The 6,081-nt window shown below is 41.0% G+C and overlaps 1 long non-coding RNA gene across 1 annotated transcript; it reads right to left on the reverse strand.

Moving 5' to 3' along the window:
* Positions 1–817: 817 nt before the first annotated feature.
* Positions 818–4,167, reverse strand: LOC307215550. Its single transcript, XR_013838570.1, has 3 exons — positions 4,061–4,167; positions 2,370–2,463; positions 818–853 (listed from the first exon to the last, which is right to left on the reverse strand). It is a non-coding gene; the product is annotated as an uncharacterized lncRNA (long non-coding RNA).
* Positions 4,168–6,081: the final 1,914 nt, after the last annotated feature.

Raw genomic sequence — 6,081 nt, forward strand, 5'->3', positions numbered from 1 at the left:
CAGTTGTGTGTAATCCAGCCAAAAGAAACTTTTTTATTATTATTTTGAAAACTTGAAAACGAAATGACTGTAATTTAGAGGCCACTCTTAAAAGAAGCAACTGGGTGTGATAACCTCCTGCCTTTGATAATGGGGGAGAAAGTGTTTATTTCATTATTTTTATTATACATTTTCTGGATGAATGGTTAACTAATGACTCATTGTGATTTTAATGCAGCCATTGCCACCAATTAATTCTGCTAGCATGTAATGAAGAGTAGCTCCTTCCTCCAAAAACTGCACTCCGTTGACTCGTATAAAGTATTAGGTTTAACAGATCAAGATTTCAAAATGAAGGGACAGAGCAGATCAAGATTTTTTTTTAAAAAAACCAAGGGGCAGTGCAGAGATCTGGTGCCTGCTCTAGGGCATTCTATGAAGCAGCCATTCCATACTTTCATTATTTCATGTCATCTGAAATAAGGGGCAGCATCTGTTATATTTAATGGAGCTGTCAAGTTCTGGAAATAGGGACAACTTTAAAAAATAAGGGGCATACATAGCAGACATAAACTTTTGCAGGACTCTGTGTGTTTGTGACAGGAGGAGGGGTACAACCTAAAGTTAGAAGTACTTTTTTGTACGGAAATAATTTCCTTGTATTTACACAGGTTCTACAGACTCAGATTATTCAGTGGAAGTTACTTTATCCTGAGATGGTTGAGGTCTTAAGGTTTTGTGCTTGTGGAAGACGAAGAAGAGGAGGAGGAGGAGGAGGAGGAGGAGGAGGAAGTTAGCTTACACTTGCCAGACTGTGGAGAAGGTAGGCAAGGCTTAAGGTCCACCTGCTGAAATTTCCTCTTCTACTATGCATCTGTTAAAGTGCAATAATAATTTGCAAATTAGTTATTTTATAGAAAGTTCAGAAACAAAAACCAAACTCCACGTAACAGATCATGCGTAAAATAGTTGGCCAGTAGTTGGTCATGTTCTGATTTTGTTAACTTGTGGCTAATCTGCACCCCTGCAGACCTTGTTGAGCTACAAAACTCCTATCATCCCTTGCCATTGGCCATGCTAGCTGGGACTGATGTGAACTGGAGTCAATAGAAGTGGCCAAGGTTATGCTGATCAATGTTTTAGATTACAGAAAAAAACTTTCACCTTTAAAACCAGGAACTAGCAGACAGAAGGGGAGGAGTTGCTTGGCAATGGCTTTTCTGGGAAAGAGAAGCTGGAAATGGAGAGAGATGCCATTAGATGCCAGCAGTGCCCTTCAGCTCTCTATATTGGACAAATAGGCCAAAACCCTACGCCAAAGGATAAATGGACATAAATCTGAAATCAGGAATCACAAGACAGAGAAGCCAGTCGGAGAACATTTCAGTCTCCCAGGACATTCAATACAGGATCTCAAAGCAGCTGTCTTAATACAAAATAATTTCAGAAACAGACTTGAAAGAGTTGCTGAATTACAACTTGTCACTAAACTGAAAACTATGGAGAGACCTGGTCTTAATCAAGATATTGGATTCCTGTCTCATTACATATGCTAATCATCTGCATACTATCCCTTGCTTTTTCCTGTAGGACTAATTGCAGTCATTAACAGTCGTCAACAGGTTTACCACACCCATTGAGTCAATCACCCATCTCCTACCACCCTCCTGAGAAAAACCCCACCCCACCCTCCCACTATACTGAATATAAGGGTCTGGTGACTTCTGTTTCAGTGTATCTGAAGAAGTGTGCACACACATGATTTTTTATATATATTTGGAAATGCAAAGAACTCCATGTGGGGTCTGAAGGGCAGATGACATGGGTTTAAGTTGGAGACAAGCTGGGGCAGAGGCACAGGGCATTTATAAAGCCTCTGAATGCAATGCTGAGCTGCTGTAAAGGACATGCCCCTACTGAGATGTGGATGCTGTAAATTCTGCACCCCCTCTATCTGCACCCAGCTTGTAAATATGGGAATATGGGTTAATAAACCATGTTTCTTGAAGACACAGCAGTCTCTGCCACATCTTGATTCCCAACAGAAACATGACTCTGGGTGAGAGCCTGGAACCCCCTGGAATCTTGTTACCTCTTGGCAGAGATTAGGGGTAGCGTACAACCTTTGTTACAATATTGTGCTTTAGATGTAAGTATGAATGGGTGAAGTCCTCAGGTGGGATAGCAAACTCCAGTTATAGCTATAGAAGTATGATTTCATTTATAACATGACTCAGCCCAAGAATTCATTTTGATAGCCTTTTGTAGAACTATAATGAAAACATGCAAGCTTCATTGATCATGTGAAGCCATATTTTGTATTAGCGAAGAGGGAATCTTCATAACCTTGAACCCTGGAATGGTGCTGGTGATAGAGATATGGGACTTACTAGAGTCTGACATGTTTCTGCTCGGCCATTCGGTAGTAAAATGCCTATACTCTGTTGCAATGGAATGGAAATTGGGTAAGCAATATACAAAAACCTGAAAAATTAAAAATGTTCATGAACTTGAGACTCTTGATATGAAAAGCAATCATATTTTGCATTAGAGCACACAGGGGCAGGTCAACAAGATTTACAGCACATTCACATTGGAACTAGTGGAAATGGAAAAATCAATGATTTCCTCAAGCTGTTTGAGGATTATTATATTCCAAAGAAAATACCACACTTGAGTGGCAACACTCAGTCACATAAAAATGAAATATTGTTCAACTGCCACTTTCCCGAATAGCCTCTCTGTATGTTCTAAAATCTGGCTTTGATGTGTGAATAGGTAACGTAAGTGGTAACATAATTAAATGTAGATCTGTGAAATAAACTGATGATTACTACTAAGTAAATACTAACCAAATAATCTAAATGAATTTTAGCTATCACAATAATTATAACACTGAGGTTAGCACTGTGTACTGTGCTTTAATCAACTGAATGTAAAACTACATGGCGCCAATTGTTGGTTTTTAGGAATTCTTGTATTTTGATTTGAAAGGGGAAATGCTATAGGTAAGATGAAAGGAGAATTTCCTGAATACCTAGATTCCAAGTTTGGTCCAAGTACTCTTTGGTGACAGAGCCCCAGCAGAGATTTAAAATCACAAAACATGCAGCAAAGTAAAGTGTGGAAATATAGGCTGATAGACCTTTAAAACATCCCCTTTTAAGTTTCTTCCAAAGTTCCTTCTTCCCTTATCACATATTTGGTAAGTTAAAAATGGTTTACTTCTAAGCTCTTCAGAGGTCAGATTCATGCGCTTTCCCAGACAGCAGCAAGAAAAGACAGCAAAATGTAAGTTCATAAAGAGGGAACATGTTTCTAAATTATTTGTATAGAAACACAAAGAGGCTTGCTAAAGTAACCATCCCAGACCTCCTTCCTGGGAGAATTTGCATGATGGAAAGAGTGTTTGGTAACCCTTCTCCCAAGGGGAGGAGAAGTGAACTAGCTAAGCCTGGCGGGACAGCTTATTATATAGCCTTAACCTATTCATAAGGGACATGGGTGGCACTGTGGGTTAAACCACAGAGCCTAGGACTTGCTGATCAGAAGGTTGGCAGTTAGAATCCCCACGACGGGGTGAGCTCCTGTTGCTTGGTCCCTGCTCCTGCCAACCTAGCAGCTCAAAAGCATGTCAAAGTGCGTGTAGATAAATATGTACTGCTCCAGCAGGAAGGTAAACGGCGTTTCCGTGCGCTGTTCTGGTTCGCCAGAAGCGGCTTAGTCATGCTGGCCACATGACCCGGAAGCTGTACGCCAGCCCCCTCGGCCAATAAAGCGAGATGAGCACCGCAACCCGAGAGTCGGCCATGACTGGACCTAATGGTCAGGGGTCCCTTTACCTTTACCTTTAACCCCTTCATGTACTAATTAGAGTTAAGCATGTGGGGTTTTTTTTTAAGTTATAATTTCTATACCACTTAATATACTAAAAATTATATCTAAGGAGTGTACAAAAAACTGAAACAGACAAACAAACAAAATATTACAAAAAATACACAGTTGCATATAAAAATGTTGCATTAACACAAAGTTACTAATATATATAAATCAATATCAATTCATTTTTCTTCTGACATACCCTCTCGGCTTCTGGGTTCTCACCCAACGTTCAAGAAACTCTCAGCTCACCCTCAAAAGTCTCACAGTGTTCCTGGAAAGAGCAGATATCACTCTAGTCTCTCACTCCAAGGTGGATGGTACCTTCTCTGACTACCCACAGCTGTGTCCCATTCAGCTGTACTCTCCACACCCAGTTCCAGGTACAGCAGGTTTGTTGAGTTTCCCAGAGTGTCCAAAGGGTGGAAAGAGAGTCCTCCCTCCGCCCACAGCTCTTTCTTCACCCTCTCCTCCTCCTTCAGCTGTTTTCCCCCTCAGACCTTCTTTGATGGATACAAGTCCTTATATCTGCTGATCCAAGGCTAAACAGCCTTCAAAGTTTAGTTTTGACCCGCTCCATCTTGGTTCTTGTGGGGTGGATAGAATAGCTGAGGGCACTTAAGTGGTTATCCACTGAAAGGTTCTTCCTCATGTAGAAGGACAGAGTTCTCAAGGATCTGAAAGGTAGTGCACAGCCTTGGCTGAAGGACAGGATCCCTCACAGGTTCAGCACAATCATCTTCCAGCTGCCATGCTTCTCCCATAGAGGGCACTGTACACACTTTTTGACAGTCAGGGCCAGAGTCATTTCCGCAATGCTTCTGTTCTGGCATATCTTTCTTGTACAATTTTGAATGTAGACGAGGAACCTGGCTTATGGTTGGGGACTGAAGAATGCTGAGAAGAGTCATTGACTTTCCTAATACAGTTGTATCTCAGAAGTTGAACGGAATCCGTTCGACTTCCAAAACATTTGGAAACCAAAGCGCAGCTTCTGATTGGCTGCAGGAAGCTCCTGTAGCCAATTGGAAGCTGCAGAAGCCCTTTCGGATGTTCAGCTTCCAAAAGTAGTTTGCAAACCAGAAAAGTCACTTCTGGGTTTGCAGTGTTCGGGAGCCAAAATGTTCGAGAACTAAGCTGTTCAAAAACCAAGGTACGACTGTACAGGTTTCTGTGGCTTTCTGTCTAATAACCTGCATTTGGTGATACTACAGCAATAGCTGCCACACTTCCTGTTACTCCACCGATCTGATCAAAATTTATTCCTCGACTTCTTTGGGCTGAAGTACTCTGTAAGCTTTCCAGACGACATGACACCAGCGCAGTCTGACCTTTTACCATCTGCATACGTGTGCCTGGCTCAGTAACAGAATCCTCTCTCAGTTTTTAACCCTGACTGGATACTGGATGCCAATAATCGGAAGGGACTCAAGGCATCATGCCCACTGATCACCCCCAAACCAACATTTGTGCCCTGTAAATGAACTTGCACATGCCAAGATTATTTCCGCACTCTACTGCTTCCTTTGCACAATTTATTCTAGCTTAAACTGTAAAATATGGATCTGGGCAAGTTTCTTCATAAAATGTTGTTTTTTGCTATAGCTAAAAGGGAGATTTATTATTATTATTTGCTACAGCAATGCTACATATTACAAACTTTTAATCATTTAACTGATGCTCAGCTTCTAGAAATCTTCCTCGTGACATACTTAAAGATTCATGAAAGTATGGGAATAAGATAGAAGCTCCTGGGTACAGACCTAAGCATTCGCTGCTAGGAAAAATGAGAATAGGCTTGAACCAAGGACCTTATAAGCCTCTGGAAATAAAAGAGACCAAGGGGGAAAAACCCTGCTTTTCTTAGAAACTCCCATTTTCAACTCTATTTGTCACGCTTCAAAGACACAATGAGTGGTTAAGACATGGAGGGGAAATAGCAACTTCTGTACTTCTTTGTAAAGCTGATTGGGAAAAAAGGAAAAGTCTTAACAGGAATTTTCAGGAAAGCCAGAAAAGATGTGATTAAAATGGATTTATTAGTTCATGAACTTCATGGTTGACATAAGCATGTTGAAGATTCAAAGCCAAAGAGTTCAGAAGTTCTAATACTGCCATTTCTTTGATTTAAAGCTCTTTTACGTTAAAGCCTTTTGCACAATTGCTTTCCAACTGTTCAGTCTGCCACTTGATTAGCCAGGACAGCGCTGCAGCGTTTCAGAT

The sequence above is a fragment of the Podarcis cretensis genome (assembly GCF_951804945.1).
Source record: "Podarcis cretensis genome assembly, chromosome: 4".
Taxonomy (NCBI): Eukaryota; Metazoa; Chordata; class Lepidosauria; order Squamata; family Lacertidae; genus Podarcis; species Podarcis cretensis.